This window comes from Haliotis rufescens, unplaced genomic scaffold (assembly GCF_023055435.1).
Source record: "Haliotis rufescens isolate VD_foot unplaced genomic scaffold, xgHalRufe1.0.p SCAF_18, whole genome shotgun sequence".
Lineage (NCBI taxonomy): Eukaryota > Metazoa > Mollusca > Gastropoda > Lepetellida > Haliotidae > Haliotis > Haliotis rufescens.
This window is the reverse complement of record NW_025963868.1, coordinates 32211457-32226882: the sequence shown is the minus strand read 5'-3', so window position 1 is coordinate 32226882 and position 15426 is coordinate 32211457.

Here is a 15426-nt window from a genome sequence, read left to right as displayed (position 1 = left end):
ATTGGTATCTGCGGAGCGGTTACAAATGTCACAAAGCTTCGTTCTGGCTCTCTCCTTGCAGAATGTGCACGGAGACAACAATCTGTCAGTCTTCTCGATTTAAAAGACGATATAGCCAAGGAACTTGACCAACAGTCCATCACAGCTGTCAAACGATTCACTGTAAAGAGGGTAGTCTGGTCCAACCGACCAACACCTACCTCTTCACTTTCGCCCGAACGAGTATCCACGAATCTATCAAAGCTGGTTATTGTAACATCGGAGTGGAGGTGTAGCACTCTGGTGCTAAACCTGCCAAGCGTTTGGACATGGATGCAAATCCTGCCATGCCTCCGCTGTTTGTTACAGCTGCGGGGACAAACACTAGGCCATTGACTGCAGGAAGGATGTGAAATGTGCAAACTGCGGAGGGAACCATATGGCTTCTGCAAAATCCTGTCCTGTGTGGAAACGCGAGTCCCAAATCATAAGAAAATGTCTCATACCACGAAGCTAAGAAGAGGGCTGTGGGTCTTCCCTATCTCTTACCCCGCTGCTGTCTCTCGTCCTCCTGTAACTACTGCCTCTATCAAGTGCCAGACTGATCTGACATTGGTCAAGTCTGTTCAGCCACTTCCTACTGCTTCACTCCATAAACCATCCGTGACACCCTCGTCTGTGACTCCTCCTAAAAACGAAACTGTTAAAAATGTTTAGTCTCAGGCTCCTAAACCAACACATGAACCCGAAACAGGACCAGAACCAGAAAGTACTAAACTTACAAACAGGGAAAATAAATTATTGATAAAGAAGCAGCAAAAACAGTTGCAAACACCAAAGGCCACCTCTCCTTTAGAGGTCCATAACTCCTTTGGTGCTCTGGACATGGAGGTAACTCCATCTCCACATGAAACTGATAGGAGTACTACAAAGTCTTCCTCACGTCCGCGTGATATCTCACCTGTGGAAGCCCCACCATGAATCCACAAAACATTGTAAAATGGAATTGCAGACGTCTTAAGAAGAATTTTAATGAAATCAACTTTTAATCCAAGATTTTAAACTGTCAGTTTTTTGTCTCCAAGAAACATATCTGAAACACACAGATCTATTTGATATCCGTCAGTACAGTTCTTACCACTCGTTTTCCCCTCCTGGTGATAAAGCTGCAGGAGGTTCTTCTATCCTGGTGAAGCAGCGCATAATCCATAGCCCTGTTCCACTCAACACTACTCTTCAAGCTGTTGCTGTCCGTGTTACTTTGAACATAGTGTTTACACTGTGTTCACCGTATCTTCCACCTTCCTCAACTATCCGTCAATCAGATCTTCAGTTTTTGTACGATCCGCTCCCGAAGGCCTGTATCATCATGGGCGATTTAAATGGTCATAATCCCCTATGGGGGAGTACTGACATAAGTAATAAGGGAAAAGTCCTTGAAGATTTTATCTCAAATAATGATTTATGTATCTTCAATGATGGTAATACCACATATCTTCATCCCGCCACTGGTACATACTCTACCCTTGACCTTTAACTGACAGATTCAAATATTTTAAATGAATTCGAATGATCGATCCATGATGACCTTTGTGGAAGTGACAATTTTCCAACAATACTTACAACTATTAATCCGTCTGACGAACCACCTTCAACAAGGTGGAACTTTACAAAGGCCGATTGGTCTTTATTCCAAACACTATGTTCTGAAAAACTAAAACCCGAAAGTTTCAGGAATGTTCCTGATCCTATACAACTTTTTTCAGATATATTAAATGATATTGGAGACGAAAGCATTCCTAAGTCCTCTGCAAACCCCCATATACGTAAAGCATGGTTCGATAATACTTGTAAACAAGCTAGGAAAAATAGAAAAAAAGCTGAAAAATATCCTACTGTCCACAATTTGAATAACGTTAAAATCACGGGCGCTAAAGCGAGACGTACGTTTAAACAGAATAAACGTCAATCCTGGAGGAACTATGTTTCCAAAATGAATGCCCGCACACCTATGTCCAAGGAGTGGAACATGATTCAAAAGATTAAGGGAAAAGGGTCAAAATCTGGAGTTCACCATCTCAAAGATGGTAATACACTTTTAACTACCAAATCTGAAAGAGGCAACAAACTTGGTGACCCTTTGGCAAATCATTCCTCACCATCAAACTATAATCCTCAATTCCAGAGGTTTCAAAAACAGCAGGAAAAGAAAACAGTAAATTTTAACTCTGATAATGGTGAGGACTATAAAGAAACATTTTCACTCGATGAATTATATACTGCCCTAGGACAATCGCATGACACTGCAGCCGGAGCAGACAACATCCACTATCAGCTTCCGAAAAAAACAAGTACCATTGACCATTTGTTACGTTCAGAATCGTTTATTAAAAATGCCATTGTCAACAAACAACATACTGTATCAATATTTTTCGATCTAGAGAAAGCATACGATACAATGTGGAAACATGGTATTTTAAAAGATTTGCATGTATTTGGATTGAGGGGCAGATTACCTCAGTTCATATCTCAATTTTATACAACAGACAATTTCAAGTACGAGTGGGCTCTACCCTCTCTGATAATTTTGATCAAGATCAGGGCGTCCCTCAAGGCAGCATACTGTCAGTCACCCTTTTCAGCATCAAAATAAATAGTCTCACTAAAGTATTAAACAATAGCGTTGATGGTTCAATGTTTGTGGACGATTTCAACATTTCTTGTCCTGGTAAGAATAGGAATACAATAGAAAGACAGCTACAGCTCTGTCTTAACAAAATTCAAAAATGGGCTAACAAAAACGTCTTCAAATTTCCTAAATCCGAAACAAACTGTATTCACTTTTGTCATAAATACAAACCTCACAAGGATCCAGATTTATTTTTAGATGGTACTCCTATCAAGGTAGTAGAGGAGGCCAAATTCCTGGGCCTCATATTGACCGTCATCTCACATTCTTACCACACATTAAATATCTCAAGGCAAAGTGCCTGAAGGCTCTCGACTTGTTAAAAGTCGTTTCAAATTCCGAGTGGGGAGGGGATCAGACCACCCTACTTCACTTGTACAGATCATTAATACGCTCCAAACTGGACTATGGTTCCATTATCTATGGTGGAGCCTGCAAAAGCAATTTAGAAAAATTGGACACTGTACACCATCAAGGCCTAAGACTATGTCTTGGAGCTTTTAGGACCTCTCCCGTGGACAGTTTGTATGTGGAGGCAGATGAACTTCCATTCGAACTGCGCCGCATTAAACTTTCACTGCAATATATCACTAAATTGCACTCAAATAAATCTAATCCAGCATACAATTGTGTGTTCAACCATCAATATGAAAACCTGTTTCCACCACTTGGAATCCAAATTCAACCACACATCACTGCAGCCAAATTGGATTTAAATATTATATCACCTCACCGTCTTCTGTCTTCTCCTCCCTGGCAGATGGTGAAGCCAGAAGTAGATCTCAATCTAACCAATCTAAAAAAAGTCGGATACCAATCCTGTGGTATGTCAACAATCATATAACCAATTACGCGGAAAATATAATTCTCACAGGTCCATTTTACAGACGGGTCCAAGGATGGTTGCAAAGTTGCAAGTGCCACCATCATTGGATCCAGAACTGTCTCCTCAAGAATACCAGATACTAGTTCAATTTTTACTGCTGAGGCCAAAGCTATCTTTACAGCTTTGACCTATATCAAACATCATCTTTTCCGATTTATTGTCATGCCTTCAGGCACTTAAAAGTGTCTCCTCAAATCATCCTATAATCCTTGACTTTTTAGAACTCTATACTGATCTTTCTACTGGCCAATGTGACATCGTCCTTTGCTGGGTACCACGTCATGTAGGCATAACAGGTAACTCAAAAGCCGATACTGCAGCTAAAGCAGCTCTTGACAAAACGTTATCTCCACTTCTTATCCCGTAGGGGGCACGGGTGGCCCAGTCGTCTAAGGCGCCGCGGTTCACCTCGATTATGTTTCTAGGTTTGTCAGCACTATACCCTTGCTCGTGGGTTTCACCGAAGTGGCAAACGTCTGATACCTGCATCACTTCGGGCTTTCCTCCCAAATAAAGCTGACACGCCGTGATATAACTGGAACACTGTTAAAAGCGGCGTTAAACCCAACCATCTCACGCACAAACTCACTCTTATCCCGTACAGTGATTTCAAACCAACCATCAAATCTTATACTCAGGATCTCATGCAAAAGAGGTGGGACACCCAAGTAGGGAGCAATAAACTACACGAATTGAAACCAACAATCGGTCATAACTACTTGGGTTATCAGTCAAGACATGACGAGGTCGTTTTACGACGGTGTCGTATTGGCCACAGTCGCTTTACACACGAATATCTGCTTAAGACAGATGAGGTTGAACCTCCTAAGTGTATCCCTTGTGATGAAAGGTTCACCGTCAAGCATATATTGCTTGACTGTGTGGAATTTGCAATCGCAAGGGATCTCTTTTCCCGTGTCAGCGGGCATCTCATCATAAATAACTTGAAAGAAATTGGTCTGTATTATAAATTTTAAATATGTATGTGAATAATTAAATGCTTGTTTTTAAATTTGGTGTGATGCTATAAGCTACTGACATTATTAAAGGCTCTGTCCAGGTGGTTAACGTAGCGTAAAAATATTGTCCCCCTGTGTGACACGTAATCCTATAGTAATCGATGTAACTATCATCAACCAGTGTTTTAAGCCAACTCATTGAGTATTTTTTAATATTGGCTAGTATTGTGCACAACCACCAGTGGCTAAAGTGATGACGTAAATCCTGCTGGGGTATCGTGCAGGAAGCAGAGGTACCCCATGATCCCCAGCGAGGTGGCCCAACTTTTGTTACTGGTGGCCTATAGCCCGTGTTTTAAACTCTATTAATGATATCGTTATGCTCCAATATGTTTCATCAATTGTTTTTAGATATAGTATGCTCCAATATGTTTCATAAATAACTAAATTGTGTATATATTGACTTGGTCTCGTCGCTATATAGCTGAAATAATGTCAATGCAACGTTACATTTTAACTCACTCACTCTTTTGTTATTCTCTCCAAAATATTGTGTTATGAACTGTTAATTACTCATTTAACTCGTCAATCGAGAATGTTCGTTTTGCAAAGCACCATTTTGTTACTTGACCAGCATGTATTATCTCGCTTCCAACAGCGATCTCCTAGTTTTCAAGAATATTTTGTTGATTTTGTATATAATCATACCGAAATGTATGAAAACGAATTTTCGTTAACCTAAATAATTTTTTTTGTGCTTACGTAGGGATAATTTACGTCTCATGGTTTTACATTTGTAATGAAATAATTAAATTTTCAGGGAGAGAACTACACAAAAATGATATGATAAATAGGACATGTCCCCTCCCCTCTGTCACTTGATAAGAGAAACATGATATTCAGCTCGACACATGCAGGGGATACATGAACTGAGTTCGTCTGTCCTTCCTTCCGTCCGACCCCCTGCTTCTCAAAGAGGACATATGTTCTCAGTCAGGGCAATTAAATTGAGACACCGATGCTGCTGGTCATGATCTCAAAAGATTTCGTAAACTGATGTCGCAAATTCATTTTTTGCTCAGTTGTCTATTGCTCCGTGCTTTTCAACTAAGTGAATACTGCATGAAATGGGAAACAATTTTCGCAGAAACTACTAAGCTTACTTCAATGAAAATTGGCATGCTTATCCACGAGATACTTTTCAAGACTGAGTTCGAAACTTGGATCTGTGAATTATTTGTATACAGAGTTACGGCCCTTGCTACAAGTTATGTTACTTAGGGCATAGAGAATTCGGGACACATTTTCTCAGAAACGACTGAAGCTGCATGAATGAAAGTGTGCATCCTCATCTAAGAGATATTTGTCAAAACGCAGTTCTATACTTGCTGCTGTAAATTGTGTCTTCCCAGAGATACATCTCGTCCTACATGTGTTTTAAATGTTGTACATGCACAGTTACGGCTCTTGATCTATGCATACCTTTTTTTCTTTCGTGCATCAATGTCTGCAATATGGAAAGTACAATAATATTTTCTTATGAGATTAAACCACCCCAGCGTCTATTTCTACTTAAGGATAAATATAACTCTTTTATTCACTATTATATGACTAAACGCTATTTTCATATTAATGATAAACTAACGCAGGGGGCTGATATAAACTTAATTTACAAATAGTGTGGACACGATTGTATTTATTGCATCGATTCAACGGTAGCAATCAAACCTATTAAGCAAATGTCTTGTTATTAACGTTATACATATTACTTATCTATCGATGTTTACTGTCCCCAGAAAGAGTTCCATGTTTTATTCAGTTTAAATGGGAAGTCATTTTCTTCTGCGGTTGCCTATCGAGGTGTCGTTTCATAGTTTAATCGCAGTCATGGCAATAAAGGTTAAATTTACAGCTGTGTAATCTTTGGCTTTTTATCTGTACGTGTGGTGCGAATCTCAACAAGAAGGAAACGTGACTGTAGATTTGTAGAAGGTTAGATCGGTAACTACATGGTTTGAGACACATTGTTGCGACCTGAATGTAATAACACGCTGAATGTACTAAACAGTGGCAAATTGTAATAACACTGAAATGAAATGTAACAGTGCGGTAAATTGTACTGAAAACTGCAGTAAATTGTAATAACACTGAAATGAAATGTAACAGTACGGTACATTGTAGTTAAAACTGCAGTAAATTGTAATAACACTGAAGTAAAATGTAACAGTGCGGTACATTGTAGTGCAAACTGCGGTAAATTGTAATAACACTGAAGTGAAATGTAACAGTGCGGTACACTGTACTGAAAACTGCGGTAAATTGTAATAACACTGAAGTAAAATGTAACAGTGCGGTAAATTGTACTGAAAACTGCGGTAAATTGTAATAACTGTACAGTGGAAAATTGTAATAGCCACCGTAGTTTGAACAAAAGCAGATTTACATAGATACAGCCGTTGATACATGTTGTGGGGACAATTTTTTAGGGTTAGGGTTGAGTCAGCAGACATTGATGGTAGTGGCAAATCGGTTCCATAGATTATTTTCGTATAGAGTTACGACCCTTGATACGTTATTTTACTTGGTGCATAGTGTCGATTCCCGACATGGGTACAATGTGTGAAGCCCATTTCTGGTGTCCCCCCGCCGTGATATTGCTGGAATATTGCTAAAAGCGGCATAAAACCAAACTCACCCACTCACTCATTGGATGTCTGGTTCGTTTTAAATATTGCCATCGTAGGGCAGGAGTACTGCAGCGTCAGGCAATTAAACTTATTTTCAAAGTGTATAAATCATGGGTACAACCAGTAGGGCAGGACGTTCTTACCCTTTTCGCGAACACCCGGTGTCATCCCTGATTTTCAGCTGTCCATTCCTAAACTTTGACAGCAGTTGTGTCCTGTACGCCATGATGAATCTGCTTCGGTGGATAATGGGTGGTTATTCTCTGGCAATGATGTTATTTACCAAGCTCATGTTGTGCAGATATTTCTGAATGCATATGAACACCACGCCAAAAGAATTATCTCTAGTCTATCACGCACTTTCTTTACATGCGTCGTGGTTAAGCTATTGCTGACAGAGGCATACAACAACAGTCTTTCTTTAGTCGGCTCATTCGGCTAGCATGTTGTACTGGGGACATATTCTATACTGGACTATGGCTGCTGTGGTTTACCCCTGCTACAGGGGTAACAGTTAAAAATACAGCAAGGCATCATTTTAATCACAATTATAACAGATTGTAAGCCTGTCTTATTCCCAAATTGCGTGGATCGATGCTCATGATACTAATCACTGGATTGTCTGGTCCAGACTCGATTATTTACAGACCGCCGTCGTATAGCTGGAATTTTGCTGAGTGCGGCGTTAAGCAACCAACCAACGAACCAACCAACCAACGTCATGCGTTTTTCAGAACTAAGGAGTGTCAGCAACATATACACGGGCTTGTGGGTTTCACTAAAGTGTGTTTCCGTCCCAAATCCAGCTGACATGCCGACATGGGCTGGAATTCTGCTAAATTGCTTTTAATCATTCACTTTTCAATTCTTCTTTTATTGAGGCCTCCCTGTGGGGACCCGGGGAAGATAAACAAGAATGTGTCCTCAGCACCCCATTGCTGGTCGTAAAAGGCGACCAAATTGGGCAGTCCGTTTGCCGTGAGCTGCTACCCTGTGTCGGTTGAGGGCGACGGGAGAGGGAGCCGGAAATAGTGCCCCTTAGTCAAACACACCGCTTCGACCCAAACTTTGCCTAGACGGGCGGTAGAATGGGCCCGATTCTATCAATCGGCTGGTTCGTACAAACTTTTGATTATCTAAAAATAAATTTATTATTAATGTCTATTGTAAATGTATATGAATCTATAAACTTGCTTAGAGCTCTATGCCCAGATGGCAGTGGCTCATGGGCCAATCTGGTGATGCTGACCAGCCAATTTTGTACGTCTCCAATAAATTGTCATGGGCCAAACCAGCCTGACCCTTAATTTGGTAGATAGTTATAGCTTTTCGCATCAAATCTGCTAGAGTGCACCACCCCTTTATCCTCGATCTTTGCAGGGGCACGGGTGGCCCAGTCGTCTACGGCGCCGCGATTCGCTGTGCAGAGTTGCGTCCCTTGGACACACCAGAAACCTTTCATTGTGGGTTCGAATCCCGGTTCGCCCTGATTATGTTTCTAGGTTTGTCAGCACCATACCCGTTCTCGTTGGTTTCACGGAAGTGGTAAACGTCTGAGACCTGCATCACTTCGGGCTTTCCTCCCATATTAAGCTGACATGCCGCGATATAACAGGAATAATGTTAAAAGCAGCGTTAAATCCAACTCACTCACTCCTCGGTGGGTGAGTAGAAGGGGTGCTGAATCATTTTCCTTTTGACATGGCTTCTCAACACCCTGGTTCAAAACATAGATACATTGAGTCTATTCACCTGACGAAAATACCACCACCATATCTGACTATTTGCCACATTTTTTGATTATCGAAGCGTGTGACAAAGAACCCATTAAACTGAATCCGTTTGCAATCTCCAAAGGTATTGCTGGTATCTGCAGAGAGGTTTCAAATGTCACCAAGCTCCGATCCTGTTCTCTCTTTGTAGAATGTGCACGGATACAGCAATCCATCAATCTACTCAAATCGAAAGAGTTTGTCAATATCAAGGTTGCTGTCTCTGAACACAGGACACTGAACTCATGCAAAGGATTTGTCCACGACAGGGTTCGCTGCCTGTCCGGCATGACTGAGGATGAAACAGTCTGTCACAGCTGTCAATCGATTTACTGTAAAAAAGGATGGTGTGGTTGTAGAGACCAGCACCTATCTCTTCACTTTCGCCCAGTCGAAAATTCCTCAATGATCAAAGCCGGTTACTATAGCATTTGAGTGGAGGTGTACATCCCCAATCAGCTCCGGTGCTACACCTGGCAAGCGTTTGGACATTGATCCAAGTCCCTTCCATGCCTCTGCTGTTTGCTACCACTGGGGTGACAAGCACAAGGCCACTGACTGCAGCAAGGATGCGAAGTGTTCAATACTTCCCTGTGTGAAAACGCGAATCACAAATAGTGAAAGTCAAAGTCGAAAACAATATCTTCTACATGAAGCAAAATAGAGGGTTGTTGGTACAACAGCAACCACCTCTGCCATTTCTTACTCTGCTGCTGTCTCTCGTCCTCCTGTCTCCACTGCCTCTATTGACCGTCAGACTGATCTAACATAGGTCAAGTCTGTTCAGCCACTGCCTTCCGCTTCCTTACAAAAAAAAAGCTGTGACACCTTTGTCTGTGACTCCACCCAAACAAAAAACTGTCAAACATATCTCAGACTCCCAAACCAGTTACTGAGCCAGAACCAGAACCAGTTAACCTTTCAAACAAGGAGAAAGGATTATTGAAAACGAAGCAGCAAAAAGAACAGCTGCAAACAACGCAGACCGCCTCTCCTTTAGAGGTCCCAGAAGAGTTCCATAACACCTTTGGTCCTCTGGACATAGAGGTAACTCCATCTCCACATGAAACTGATAGGAGTTCTACAAAGTCTTCGTAACGTTCGCGTGACATTTCTTCAGTGGAAGAACTACCATGAATCCACAAAAACATAATACAATGGAACTGCAGAGGTCTTAAGAAGAATTTTAATGAAATACCACTTCTAGAAATCCAAGATTTTCAACCATCCGTTTTTTGTCTCAAAGAAATATATCTGAAACACACAGATCTATTTGATATCCGTCAGTACAGTTCTTACCACTCGTTTTCCTCTCCTGGTGATAAAGCTACAGGAGGTTCTTCTACCCTGGTGAAGCAGGGCACTCAACACTACTCCACAAGCTGTTGCTGTCTGGGTTACTTTGAACACAGCGTTCACACTGTGTTCACTGTACCTTCCACCTTCCTCAACTATCCGTCAATCAGATCTTCAAACTTTGTACGATCATCTCCCGAAGCCCTGTACCATCATGGGCGATTTAAACGTTCACAACGCCCTATGGGGGTGTACTTATACAAATACTAAGGGAAAAGTCCTTGAAGATTTTATCTAAAAAAATGATATATGCATCTTCAATGATGGTAATAATACATATCTGCATCCCGCCACTGGCCGATACTCTGCTCAAGATCTTTCACTGAAAGATTCAAATATTTTAAAAGAATTTGAATGGTCGGTCCATGATGACCTTGTGGAAGTGACAATTTCCCAACAATACTTATAACTATTAATCCGTCTGACGAACCACCTTCAACAAGGTTGATCTTTACAACGGCTAACTGGTCTTTATTCCAAATGCTATGTACTGAAAAACTAAGACCTGAAAGTTACAGGAATGTTTCTGATCCTACACAACTTTTGTCAGATATATTCAATGCTATTTGAGACGAAAGCATGCCTAAGTCCCCTGCAAACCTTCATATACGTAAACCATGGTACTATAATAACTGTCAAAAAGCTAGAAAAAATAGGAAGAAAGCTGATAAATATTTCCGCCGACATCCCACAACGTTAAATCCACGGGCGCCAAAGCGAGACGTACTTTTAAACAAAATAAACGTCACTCACTCACTGACTCACCCACTCACCCACCCACCAACCCACCCACCCACCCACCCACTCACTCACTCACTCACCAATAATAACAATCAATAAAACAATCAATCAACTTCATACAACAATACATATAAATCAATATAACAAGTATATCAATCAATAAAACAACACACTCAAACAATTTAATAAAACAACTCAATCAAACAATTTATTAAACAACTCAATCAACCAATCAATTAACACAAACAGTCTATCAATCAAACAATCAATTGTGCTTTCTAAATGCAAGAAAATGGAAATCGAGTGACGAATGCTTGACTCATTGTAAGACTTTGTACGCCATTGTATCGTTGCTAGTGGTACCAGTTACCAGTTTGGGCAAGACAAACCATTGACGAAGCAAAGAATTCAATCAGACGTCTCCTTGAGGGAGATTGGTATCACATCTTTGATCCCTGGCGATAAGAAATATGGCATTGCATACCATCCCAGCAGTTAGACGTATCAACGTATAATCATAAATTCTCCCCAGCGTAATATATATCTTGTACGTGTGTTGTTGTGCATGTTAGGTATGTTTACATTGTAAGTGCGCCAATGCGCACGTGCAGTGACGTCACTTTAGATGTGACGTCATTATGTTGTTGTAACCCAGGCAGCTGTGTGAGGCAGTGCCAGTTCTACATTAAACAGTGATTGAGCCAACTACGGTTTTGTTATGTATTGAAGATTTGATGTTCCTCCAATGTGCGGGTCGGACAAATAACATAATACATACACAACAGTGGCGACGAGGATAAAACTTTCTATACGTGATTACATTCAGTGCTTTTCCATAATGGCAGGCGTCATTGGAGATGTTGGACAGTTCGATGAAAGTTTAGATTGGATGTCATATTCTGAAAGAGTGAGTTTATATTTCGATGCTAATGACATTCCAAATGAACGAAGAGTTTCCGGGTTTCTTTCCATGATTGGTGCAAAAACTTACAATGTTCTCAAATCGTTGGTTTCTCCTGATTTCCCTCGTACACGTACTTTGGAACAATTATTCACTGTTTTACGTGATCATTACATGCCTAGACCAAGTGTTATTGCTGAAAGATACAGATTTCACAAGCGAATGCAGACCGAAAACGAAACTGTTTCACAATATGTTGTTGTTTTGAAAGGACTGGCTAGATTTTGTGACTTCGGCGCTACACTGAATGAACGTTTAAGAGATCAATTAGTTCTTGGACTGAAAAGTGTAAATGTTCAAAGGAAATTGCTTGCAGAATTAGAATTGACACTAGAACGTGCAGTTTCAATTGCAAATTCAATGGAATTAGCTGCGAAAGATTCAGAAGAATTGTGCCGCAACGGATTACCGAAGGAACAATCACAGTCAGAGGTGTTTTCTTTCAACAACAGAAGATCTAATGCAAGGCATGAACGTTATTGTTATAGATGTGGAAAGCCTTCGCATTTAGCTGATACTTGTAATTTCAAGGATACAGTTTGCTCATTCTGTCAAAAGAAAGGCCATATTCAGGAGGTATGCAAAGCGAAGAAATGGAGTCAAAGGTCAGGTCAAAGTTCAACATCCGGGTTTCGTCAAACAGGAAGTGCTAGCAATGTAAACAGAAACGGTAGGCGTCAAACTTTTCGTGTAAATGCTATCAATGAAGAACTTTGTTCAACCCATGAATATGAAGATGACATTCTAGATGATTTAGGTGACTGTCTAAATCATTTGCTCGCTATTCACGGTGCTGCAGATGTCATATGGGTGACAGTGAATGTAAATGGACGTGATCTAAAGATGGAGTTAGATACTGGCTCAAGAAGTTCTATCATTACTGAAGGCGTTTACAGACAGAACATTTCAGAATGCAGCTTACAAGAATCGCCAATCCCAATGAGAACATACACAGGTGAGCTTGTCACAAATCTTGGCATCATACATGTTGACGTTCGTGATGGTGAAAGAGTAAACCAGTTACCACTACATGTCGTGCAGGGAAAAGGTCCTCCGTTACTGGGGAGGGCGTGGTTACCATACGTAAATATTGACTTGAAATCATTAGGAAATAATGTCAACATGTGTCACAAAATGTCAAGTGAAGATCAACTCAGTGAAATGTTTGTGAAATACTGTGATGTATTTTCTGATGGACTGGGTACAATTAATGGAATCAAAGCCCATTTAGAAGTGAAAGATGGCATGTCTCCTAAATACATGAAAGCTAGGCCTGTTCCTTATGCACTTCATGATAGAGTGAATGAAGAAATTTCAAGAATGGAGAAAAATGGCGTGATTATCAAAGTAGAACATTCTGAGTGGGCTACACCAATAGTTCCAGTGGTCAAACCTGACAAATCTGTCAGAATATGCGGCGATTTCAAATCTACTGTAAACCCAGCTTTAAATGTGAACCAGTATCCACAAAACAAGATTGAAGACAAGTTCGCTCAACTTGCCGGAGGTCAGAAATTCTCAAAGATTGATCTTGCTCATGCTTATCAACAAATGGAAGTGGATGAAGACTCACAGAAACTACTCACCATCAATACTCCAAAAGGACTCTACAGGCACACAAGACTTGCTTTCGGCATTGCTTCAGCTCCTGCAATTTTTCAAGCTACAATGGACCAAATTCTTCAAGGTTTGCAGAAAGTATTATGTCATCAAGATGATATTCTAGTGACCGGTTCAAATGATGAAGAACACTTACAGAACTTGGATGCAGTTTTGTCAAGATTACAACAATTCGGCTTGAGAGTAAAAAAAAGTAAGTGTAAATTCTTTGTAGACTCAGTCAAGTATATCGGTCATGTTATTGACAAAGAAGGACTTCATACTTCAGAAGATAAGGTGAAAGCTATCATCAGTGCTCCAAGACCTGAAAATGTGACACAACTACGTTCCTTTCTCGGTGGAGTCAACTACTATGGCAGATTCATCCAGAACCTTTCTACAATCGTTCACCCGTTAAACGAACTGTTGCAGAAAGACAAGAAATGGCTATGGTCAACTGAATGTGAGAAATCTTTCAAAATGTCTAAAGCAAAAATTGCAAGTTCCGATGTGTTGTGTCATTATGATCCATTGTTGCCAATAACATTGGCATGTGATGCATCCTCCTATGGCGTTGGTGCTGTGTTGTCTCATGTGATGAGTAATGGTACTGAACGACCGATTGCATTTGCTTCAAGAACACTGAACAAGGCTGAAGAGGGATATTCACAAATTGACAGAGAAGCCCTAGCAATTATATTTGGTGTGAAAAGATTTCATCAGTATGTGTATGGTAGGCATTTCACACTCGTGACAGATCATCGACCTCTCACTGCCCTGTTTGGTGAGGGACGGTCAGTACCATCATTAGTTGCTGCTCGTCTACAGAGATGGGCATTGATTCTCAGTGCATATGATTACAAAATTCAGTACAAATCTTCCTCTGCCAATGCAAATGCTGATGTGTTGTCTCGTTTACCTCTACCTGATACAACAAAATGTGTGAGTGATGATGTAGATTTGTTCTATGCAAGTCAGTTTGAACATCTGCCTATTACAGCAGGTGATGTGAGAAATGAGACAAGGCGAGATCCTGTTCTTTCACAAGTGTACATGGCAGTGATGAACGGTTGGGATAAAGATCACAGTGAGAACAAAATAATGAAACCATTTCACTCAAGAAGATATGAGCTTTCCATTCAATTAGGATGCATTGTATGGGGAATGAGAGTAGTGATTCCTTCTAAACTCAGAAACGGTGTTCTGAATGAGTTACATGGTGGTCATTTTGGAATGGTGAAAATGAAATCAGTTGCTAGAAGTTATGTGTGGTGGCCTGGAGTAGATGCTGATATTGAAAGTACTGTAAGAATGTGTATTACATGCCAGAATCTTCAAAATGATCCAACAAAAGCCCCTGTTCATCATTGGTCATGGCCATCGAAACCATGGTGTCGCATTCATTTGGACTTTGCTGGTCCTTTCATGGGTCACATGTACCTCATTGTAGTAGATTCTCATTCCAAATGGTTAGAGGTGATTGTTATGAATTTAACTACTGCTGATGCGACAGTGAAAGTGATGAGAGGTTTGTTCGCGAAATATGGATTACCACTGCAAGTTGTTACAGATAATGGTCCACAATTTGTGTCAAATGAGTTTGAAACATTCTTGGGAAGTAATGGTGTAAAACACATCTTATCTGCTCCATATCATCCTGCTACAAACGGACTTGCTGAGAGAGCTGTTCAATCCTTCAAACAAGCTATGAAATCAACTAGAGGGGATGATGCAACATTACAGAAGAAGATTGATAGGTTTCTGCTAGCCTATCGTTCTAGTCCCCATTGCACAACT